The sequence below is a fragment of the Glycine soja genome, chromosome 6 (genome assembly GCF_004193775.1).
Source record: "Glycine soja cultivar W05 chromosome 6, ASM419377v2, whole genome shotgun sequence".
Classification (NCBI taxonomy): domain Eukaryota; kingdom Viridiplantae; phylum Streptophyta; class Magnoliopsida; order Fabales; family Fabaceae; genus Glycine; species Glycine soja.
This window is the reverse complement of record NC_041007.1, coordinates 36,554,200-36,563,809: the sequence shown is the minus strand read 5'-3', so window position 1 is coordinate 36,563,809 and position 9,610 is coordinate 36,554,200. Positions and strand designations below refer to the sequence as shown.

The 9,610-nt window shown below is 38.8% G+C and overlaps 1 pseudogene; it reads left to right on the top strand.

Annotated features, from left to right (window-relative positions):
* The first annotated feature begins 6,066 nt into the window (after positions 1–6,066).
* On the top strand, positions 6,067–9,406 carry LOC114416177 (annotated as a pseudogene).
* Positions 9,407–9,610: the final 204 nt, after the last annotated feature.

Below are 9,610 nucleotides of genomic sequence, written 5' to 3'. Positions count from 1 at the left end.
CCCAAGTCACCTATTATAGGCCTTTGATGGCCATTCACAAATCCAATCAAAAGATGTGACAGTTGGTAGATTTTTTGAAAACTCTCACTGGTAATCGATTACAATGTTTGTGTAATTGATTACACAATTATAATTTGAAGGGTCATGACTTTAGAATTTGAATTTCAGGAGTTTCGTTGTTGGTAATTGTGGCGTCCCCAAAATAATGACTGGTTTAATAGTAATGATTTAAATAACAAAACCATGGTAATTTTTTTTTTCTTCTTTTTCTTTTTCATTTCTTTCTCTTTTCACAATAATTAGGTTCAGAAGGAAAATCCTCACTATAGAGTCCTGAATGGCCAGTTCACAACTCTATTCGGAGTCATTTCTTTCTTACCACTCGAAATCTCTAAGCTATTTTACTGTTTCAAAAGGAAGAGTATACCAGACATTACTTTAGGTCGTCACGTGAAAATAAAAGAATAAAATACGGTCAATAAACTCTTTTACAAATAAAGTTCGCTAATGCTTTCTTTTCAAATAACAAGATTAAACATAAATACATGCATCGTTTAAAGCTGTCCAAAATATGGGAGTTTTACAAAATATATATATAGCGTCATCCAGAGCAAAGGTGTCCACAGTGGTGGCTTCAGCCACAGGTATACAATCATCAAATTCCTATACAACAGGTCTACCCATACAAAAACAAAAGAGTAAACCTAGCAGTCAGTCCTAGATACACCCACCCTCAAAAAGCATATAAAACTAGTCCATGGAACTGTCCACTATGATGAAGAGCCTCCACTGGTCGCCATCTCTCTCGGGCCACTATCCTCCGTAGAGTCTGCCTCAGATGCCGACATGACTTCCTCGGGAGGATCCACCTCAGGAAGTGGGTCCTCATCACCCTCTAGAAAGTCAAGAGCATCCACAGCAGGCTTAGGAGGTAACTCCTCGGGATCCTCCTCAGGGTCTTCCTCGGATGACGTCACCTCGATCACTTGGACTGGCTCCACTAGACGGTATGGTGTAGGCGTGGGTAGTATCCACTCCACAGTACGCTGAAGCGTGCGCACGGGTTCATCTTGATGCACCAATGAAGTAGCCGTAAATCGAATCGTGCCCCGAAATCGGCACCTCGTGTTGCCTTCGAGGGTCTCCCAAGCTCCCTCTAAGCACTCCATCTCTACTCGATCATGGATTAGCTGCGCCGCCATCACGATCTACAAGAAAGAAAAGAAAGGGGTAGACTCTTTCACAAGAATCTAACTATGCCGCAACACAATGCGTCTCCTAACCACTACATGCAAGTAAAAGGGGTATCTTAAAGCTTTTCATCTCTGGTAATCGATTACACAGCCTTGGTAATCGATTACCAGAGGCCAAACTCGAATCACACAGCTTCAGGACCTGAAAACCTGGAAAGGGCATTGTGTAATCGATTACACATACCTGGTAATCGATTACCAGTGACCCATTCCTCTGTGTAATCGATTACACAGACTAGTAATCGATTACCAGAGGCCTCTACAACCTGCTACCTTCATTTCTAAGCCTGGTAATCGATTACACCCCCTTGGTAATCGATTACCAGAAGCCCTCATGGCTTCCTGATCTCGTTTTCAAGCCTGGTAATCGATTACACCCCTTGGTAATCGATTACCAGAGACCATCTTAGCCTCCTGTCTTCATTTTTAAGCCTTGTAATCGATTACCCACCCTTGGTAATCGATTACCAGAGGCCATATCTCACATATCAATCAAGTTTCACAGCTGGCCAGCCACCACAAGCCTCCTTGCTTTGTGGTCTTTGTTCCTTTTATCTGTTGACTGCCAGGAGCTCGCCTGCTTAGGTACATCACAGGTTCTCACTGACTGACTATGCCCAGGTTAGGTCGGGATTGGTCAAGCTTGGTTTTGGGCAATAGCACCCCACCTGACGTCCCCAAGGTCTCCTGACCCCCTCGACATATCTCCAGGTACCACTTTGTGGTCAACGAATAAAAGCAGGAAGTTTCACCCTTCAACACTTCCTCATCTCAAGCTTGTAGGATTATGGGGTACCCATCACACGTGGTACTAGGTGGCGGTCGGGCGATGGTGCACAACAAGTTTTTCCACATCCACAAATCGCGCATAAACCCACCATCCCCTGTTGCCCACCTCCAACTGAGCTCACGTACTCCCACGTAGCCCATATCCTCGTTTCTCCCAACACCGGGTCCCCATCAATCCTCTCAAGCTTCCCCAACATCCAAGTAAAACAACATTCAAACAGAACAAACTATCACAGCCAAGAAAACAGAGCAAAGGCAGAAAACTCTGCCAAAACACCAACCAAAATCACAGCTTTTCTCACTTAAAAACCCCAATAACAATTCCTTCGTTCCAATTCGTTAACCGTTGGATCGACTCCAAAATTTGACTGGAAGTCTCTAGTACATAAGCCTACATTTTGACCGTTGGGATCTACTAGCAAACATCCAGAACTCATTCTGCACTGCTCTTTCCACAACCAGCAAATGCATAGCATTTTTCTACACTTGTGCAAAATTCTGCTGCACAATTTCACAGCAAAAATCTGCACAAAGTGCAAATTTCGAAAACCACACTTCCCCTCATCCAAACTTGCCCAAATCAAATCCTACAAGTCCCAAATCATGTATCAATCATGTCTAAACCAAAGTCAAGCTTCAAACCACAGCAACACAAAATCTAGGTGTCCAAAACCCCTCAATTTAATGGATTTTCTAGGCTTGAGAAGTGAAATTGAGAATGAGGTAAATTTGAAGCAAACTCTCACCTCACACAAGTCCATAACATCAATCTAAACTTGCTCAAACTGGATTTACACCTAAAATTCTACCGAATCAAAATTTGATTCCTCAACACCCAATTTTGCCCTAGAAATGGCTCTTGGTTCACTTTGGTCATTTGTTTTTCTCTCTAGCACAGTCCAAGCTTTCTCATAAGTCCTAAATGACATTTCAAGCTAGGGTTAACTAACTTTAACCTCCATTTACCACAGAATCCAGTTATAACCTTCCAACTCTCAAGGCCTCACTCTTTTTCCACTCATAACACCACATTCTCACTTTCTAACCCTAGGTTAACTCTACCCTTCATCTCTAATAGTTTTCCATAAGCAATTTCAGCACATAAACATCACAAACATCATCACGAATACCCTAAAACTGAATGGGTAAGCTTAACTCATCCAAACATGGCAAGTTCAACATGCTTTCAACAAATTACTTCACAAATAACTATCATGAAGCAGAAAACTAGCAAAACTACCCATCATATCTCCCAAAACCCCATACCCACGAAAATCAAGAGAGAAAGAAGTCCACCCAAACCTGAAATTCCGAAGTCCCACACGTAGAGACGCGCTTCACGACTCCGAAAATGCCCTCTTTTCGCGATTTGGAGCATAAATGATGGCCAAAGGTTGGAGCTTTGTTTGGAGCTTCAATGGAGAATGAAGGAGGAAAGAATGGCAACGTGAGGGAGAGAGGGAAAAGGCTTCTGAAAAATGTGGGGCTGAGTGGGGAGAGAGAGAGTTGCTTTTTAATTTTAAAAAGGCTTTTTCCTCATTTCTTATTATTTTATTTAAGCTATGCCACATGTCTCCATTTGAGTGGAGCAAAAAGGGCCCACTTTCCCTTTTGATTGTGACCCATACTCAGCCACAAAAATGAGAAAAATCTGACCTTTGAAACGCTAAAATTCTGCCTCGATTTGCATGTCGTTTCTCTGGTTCCAGTTCCTCACGTTTCTCTGCGTCTGTCGGGGCCAGTTTTCGAAAGTAATCAATATATATATCAAAACGCTCAGAATAAAACCCCGAGCGTGGTTCAGAGGTTGGTTTCGTTAAATTTTAAGTCGCACGCAAAACGATGATTTTTAAACTAATTAATTAAGAATTAACCCATAACCTCTCAGTTATGGATTTCTCTTCCTTAATTAGCCTAATCCGCGTATCTTGCCCCCACTATTCCTACTTCTACTAAGAACATATAGGCATATACACTGAATAATACTTATATATATATATATATATAATCATTCAAAATACATCGTTTTCAAAAATTCCGGGTAGAAATTTCTAGGATGTTACAGTAATCGATTACAGACATATGGTAATCGATTACATGTTCAAAATTCAAATTCAAAACCCTTTTCAACAGCTCTTTTTCATTCTTCCCTTCTGGTAATTGATTAAACTTCTTGGTAATCGATTACCAAAGTCTTGCATGACTTTGAAATCCTTTGTTTTGAGGCAAGGCTTGATCTTTAGTGAATCTTGAAACAAGGCTTTGTTTGTTGAAGCAATCTTGAATTAATCTTGAAGCAAATGCTTATCCTTTGAAGCGGCCTTGTTTGATTCTTCTTTGGCATCATCAAAATTCATGTATTCATACATTCACAGATACCACAACACCTTCACTGGGGGGCCCTTCATTGAGTTTTCATCAATACTACACTCCTCATCATCGTTGACTTTGTACCATGATACCCCACACCTAGGGCATTTGGACATTTCTTCAAATTCATGTCTGTACAATATGCAATCATTCGAGCAAGCATGAATCTTCTGATAATTCATACCCATCGAACACAGTATCTTCTTCGTCTGATAGTAACTTTTAGGAAACATGTTTTCCTCTGGAAACATATCGTGCACTACTTGAAGCAGTGAACTAAAGCTTTAGTCACTCCACCCATATCTGGCCTTCACATTAACCAGACTTAAAACCGCCGACAACAGCGTCAGGGAATTCCTGCGCCCTAGATACAAAGGCTTCTTTGAATCACTTTGCAATGTATCATACATAGGGGCATGTGCTTGCTAAAAGGACTCTTGTCCAAGGTCACGAATCATATCCTCCAAGCAATCTCCCATTTCTACATCAAACGGTTCAGATTGGGACCCACTCTACATGTCTGTCAATTCACCATGCCATATCCACGCGGTGTAATTATTCTTAATCCCATCACACAATAGATGCTCCCGTATGTCATCCAGTATTTGTCATTTTCCATTCAAACAATTGATGCAAGGACAATAATATTTTCCGTCCTGATCCAGTCGACTTCTTTCGGAGGCAAATTGCAAGAACTCTTCGACGTCTTCTTTATATGCATGGCTCATGCAACTTTCATTCATCCAACTTTGATCCATCTAAATAATAACTCCGTGATACTTACAAAGTGATTCGATGCATGAAAATCTCACTTTTTTATTATAGGTGTGGCCCTATCCCATTCAGGAAGACCTTTTTGTATGGTAGCTTCATACGTCAAGTACACGACACAAAATCGGTGAAATTAATTTTTCGATAATCAAGTATGCACTCAGAGAACAACCAGAAATGCATTGTACCGAAATTTCATCAAATTCAACAAAATATTGTTAACCTTAACGCATAAATCTACCATAAAAATACGAGTTTCCCCAAACTGTCCAAACGGACATTTCAAGATTGAATACAATGATTAATGAAAACTATCCGCAAGAATCATTGCATTCAATCTCAAACGGGAATCAAAGGTTCACTCATTATGAACAAAAGTTGTATCTAAAGCAAAGTACATTAATGACATACAACAACATACAAAAACAATCATAACAAAATTAAGCATCAAAATTGATTACAAACTTCCGTACATGTGATGATGATCAATATAGTGTCTAGGAATGAATGTCGTGATGACGATGCAAAGAACTGGATAAATAGTGCCTACAATTTAAATATTTCATTGGTATGTACGTATATCATGAAGTAACACCAATGGACTTGCTGCAAGCTACTCATAGTTAAGTTATATTTTTTTTCATTGTATTTGACTGGTCTAGTGCTTTAATTTTCTGAGCAACTTGCTTAAGGTAATGTGTTTCTCATGATTTTTAGTCCTTAAGGTTTTGGGGTGAGGATACACTAATATGCCTTTGTGCATATTAAGATATAGATAATCATGCATATATAGCTTCTGTATGGTGCTGTTTTGGGGGCCTTTTTAGGGAAAACACCTAGGGTTAAGTCCACTTTGAGGGTTTTCATTAGAGGGTAGTTGTCCATGGCTATTACTTTTGCTTTAACAAAGCTTATACTCCTTTATAGACAACTATCCTGCATTACATATATGCTGATATCACTATCCTGGATTATAGACATCTATGCTGCACTTGAAGTAGCTAGATTTGGTTGCACTTTGAGTGAGGTTGACATATTGGATGATGGGTACTACTGGCGTAAGTATGGCCAAAAGGTTGTGAGAGGCAATCCTAACCCAAGGTATGTCCTCACGTTGATGAAACTAGGAATAGAAATTAACTTATAAATTCCAATTTAATGTATGTGCTTTGTCAAATGAACTTTTTTATTAATATTGTCAAATGTCAAGTTTTTTCTGTTGTACTTGCTGTCTAGACAACAGTTAAAGTGAGGAATCAACTCAATATAATAGTTTATTGAAGCCTATATATTCACTTCTCAACCATTTTGCTTTGCAATCTGTTTCTTTTATTATCATGGGTTTTCGTATAGTCTGAGGCTTTGAAACCCCTGTTGCTACTTTGTAGCCAACATGGAATACAAGGAATAACTTTATAGATTTGTTTTCGTAAGGGATACTGAGATGGGCATATGGGTGAAGGCTGATGATATATAGGAAAGTATTGTGGAATAGATGTTGCTCCCAAAGGAAAAGAGTGAATGTTAATTTTGCAAGCCAATATGAAGTTATAAGAAAACTTAGGGTGGGGCGAAGAGGAAGGGCAAGAAGATATTCAGGCATCATTGCAAATCTTATACTCAGATATAAAGATGGTAGGAAAGTAGGATTACCATTCTGCTGGTTTTCATGAATGACTAGTGTAGTCGATCCCAATGTTACAACTAAGCCTGCTTATTGATGTCATTTTATAATGTCATTTGGCACTTGTGAACAATTATTTATAAATAGGGCTATATTCACCTGACTTAGTTTTGTTGTTATAGTTGTCCTGGGAAATGTATGTACTAATGCTTTCTATTTCATGGTGACAGTCATCACTGTGGATGCCATTATTACATACTCAAAAGGTTACTGTGGATTCCAATTATATTAGTGTGTCGCTACTTCTGGAAATGCTTGAAAGCATGGAATTAAAATCAAATGTGTGCTTAGACCTTGATGAATGAGGCTTGTTTCATGTTAATCATCCATGCTTATGATACTAACTCGCTGCAGTGCTAAAATATGCTACTCAACTACATATTTTCTGTTAATCTTATTGTTGGATTTCCCCAGTAGTTACTTTTTCGGTCCAATTTTTCTTTATACAAATATATTCAAGGGAAATACAGTTTGCTAGAAAGCACACTGGATCGTCAAGTATTTAAAATTAAAACGGATGAATCTGAGTATCAAACTCAGGGAACTAGTATTAGACAGGGTTAAATTCAGAAATAAGGCATTTATGAAAGAAACATTGATAATTGATGGGTTAAAATAGAATTAAACTAAGTCAAGGCTAAAAACAATAAAATGCAAGTAAGTAAGATTGACAGCAGTAGGTAAAAATGTTGGGTCTTTCTAACAAACAAGCCGATGTATATAATGATGTTTCTCTAATCAATCATGCTTTGTGTTCTACGCTGTAGCCTAAACTACTAAACCTTGATCCCTAGTTAGGCTGAATCCATCCAAGCTTCGTCCTCAGATCCCTCTTGTTGGACTAGGCTCAATGTAGACAGCCCTCCTAGGTTTAGACTAACTTAAACCAAGCTTCATCATCAGATCCCTCTTGTTGGACTAGACTCAGCTTAATTAGCTTATGAAAGTTTAGACTCATTTAGCCAAAGCTTTGTCCTTAAATCCCTCTTGTTGGGCTAGACATAGACCAAACAACATTATTGTAACAACATATTTAAAACCAAAACTTAATCCGCAAATCCCTTATTTAAGACTAAGTTTCAATCCTGCTTCATTCAAGTTCAAAGGAAACAATACATTTCCCAATGCTAAAGTCACCTAACTATGCACACAAATGGGTGATCAGACCAAGAGCATACAAAATTTAAGTACTCAAAGAAGCATTGAACATAATAAAACACAATCAATTAGATATTAAAGTAATTACATTAGTTGTTCTTTAGAAATCCCCAACAAGGGTGTTTAGCCAGCCATTACAGAAAAACTCTAACAATAATGAGATTAAAAGTAGAGAATAATTACTCCTTACATAAGAAGGGGGATCCCTCCTCCTCTTCTCAGCATCTCACAATCACTTTGCAACTCACTAATCTCTCTCTAATTACAAAACCTAGGTCTCTCTGCAAAAGATGCTCCTCTTGCTGCCTCTAGAGCTCTTTTCCTGAAATAGGCATTGTGATGTGCTCTGGAATGTTGCTAAAATTCTGTTGTAAAAGTTGCATACCCTAATTCTGCACAAGACAGGCTTTAAATAGGCTTTGGATTCGCGACGTTCCGCTTAGCGCCACCCTTATGCTTAGCGCGAGTAAGTGGATTTGAGCTTAGCACCAATCATGCGTTGAGCCTGACTAAAGACAACTACTGCGCTTAGCGCACTGATCTCGTGCTTAGCGCACGACCTTGATATTGATGCTCTGCTAGATTCTTATGTTGCACTAAGCACGCTAAAGCTGAGCGCTTAGCCCACTGTTGAGCTGAGCTCAACTGTCACTTTTAGCACTTCATGACTTAGCCTCTTTTTAACCTGAAATTGCACAGATTTCATCATTAAATCCAATGGAAACATTCTAGAGATAGCTTTAACCATAAAACAAGATTTATTTACAAAATTACTACAAAATTATCCATAAATTGGGGAACTATACAAGTTTTGGAAAATGTTTTCTATACAAAAGTTAGTCGTATAAGACGACTAACACTTATATCCTACCATGCTTTTTATGCAGGAGCTATTACAAATGCACAAATGCTGGTTGCCCTGTCAGAAAACATGTGGAGAGGGCATCTCATGATCCAAAAGCAGTGATAACCACATATGAGGGTAAACACAATCATGATGTACCAGCTGCAAGGAATAGCAGCCATGACATGGCAGTACCAGCAGTTGCAGCAGGTGGACAGACAAGAACTAAGTTAGAAGAAAGTGATACCATTAGCCTTGACCTTGGAATGGGAATTACCTCAGCTGCTGAACATAGGTCAAATGGGCAAGGGAAAATGCTGCATTCAGAGTTTGGGGACACATAAACTCATACTAGCAGTTCCAACTTGAAGTTTGTTCATACTACCTCAACTCCAGTATACTTTGGTGTTCTAAATAACAACTCAAATTCCTATAGTTCTAGAGACAATAGGAGTGATGGTCCATCTTTAAACCGTTCCTCATATCCATGCCCACAGAGCATGGGAAGAATACTAATGGGTCCATGAAGTTGATTACACCACAAATATTAAATAAAAAACTATGAGTAACATCACATTTCAATTTCTATAAGAAAATGCAGATAGTTCTTTTATGTTTATATCACTATCCCATAGTTGTTGTTTATTAGAGTTGGTAGCAGCTCCATCTTGACTTTTAAATCTAATTTTCGTTTGTAATTGTATAATTATAGATTATAATTATATCCAAATTCTTCTATAT